This window comes from Suricata suricatta, unplaced genomic scaffold, assembly GCF_006229205.1.
Source record: "Suricata suricatta isolate VVHF042 unplaced genomic scaffold, meerkat_22Aug2017_6uvM2_HiC HiC_scaffold_42288, whole genome shotgun sequence".
In the NCBI taxonomy this organism is placed as follows: Eukaryota; Metazoa; Chordata; class Mammalia; order Carnivora; family Herpestidae; genus Suricata; species Suricata suricatta.
In genome coordinates this window covers 1-653 of record NW_021889644.1, presented here as the reverse complement: position 1 = coordinate 653, position 653 = coordinate 1, and the positions used below count along the sequence as shown (strand labels likewise).

The window sequence follows — 653 nt, the reverse complement described above, 5'->3', positions numbered from 1 at the left end:
TAAATACATTAATGCATCTATTTGAGTTAACAATAGTGGAAAATGTGGTTTAAAAATGCTAATGTGTTAACCATCATTAATTTACTATGTCTGCAGATGGAGAATCAATTAAAACAGAAATTTCCAATATTACTACACTGGTGGAGTTTGTTCTCTTGGGGTTTTCCGATATTCCCAATCTACACTGGATCCTTTTTGGGATATTTTTAGCCATCTACCTAACTATCCTGATGTGTAACAGCATCATAATATTGATAACAAGAATTGACTCTGCTCTCCAGACCCCCATGTATTTTTTTCTTAGCAATTTCTCCTTCATAGAAATCTGTTATGTAACAGTCACCATGCCTAGAATGCTCATGGACTATTGACCCAGAAAGGAAACATTTCTTTCTTTGCCTGTGCTGCACAAATGTGTTTATTCATTACATTTGGAAGCACAGAATGTTTTCTTCTGACAGTGATGGCCTATGACCGCTACGTGGCCATTTGTAACCCTCTGCACTACCCTCTAGTCATGAACCACAAGGTCTGTGTCCAGCTGGTGACCGTCTCCTGGATCCGTGTTGTTCTAGTTGTAATTGGGCAAACATGCCAGATTTTCTCTCTGCCCTTTTGTGGGTCTAACACAATTAATCATTTCTTCTGTGACC

General features: G+C 38.6%; 1 pseudogene; it reads left to right on the top strand.

Moving 5' to 3' along the window:
* The first annotated feature begins 86 nt into the window (after positions 1–86).
* Positions 87–647, top strand: LOC115285116 (annotated as a pseudogene).
* The last annotated feature ends 6 nt before the right edge of the window (positions 648–653 follow it).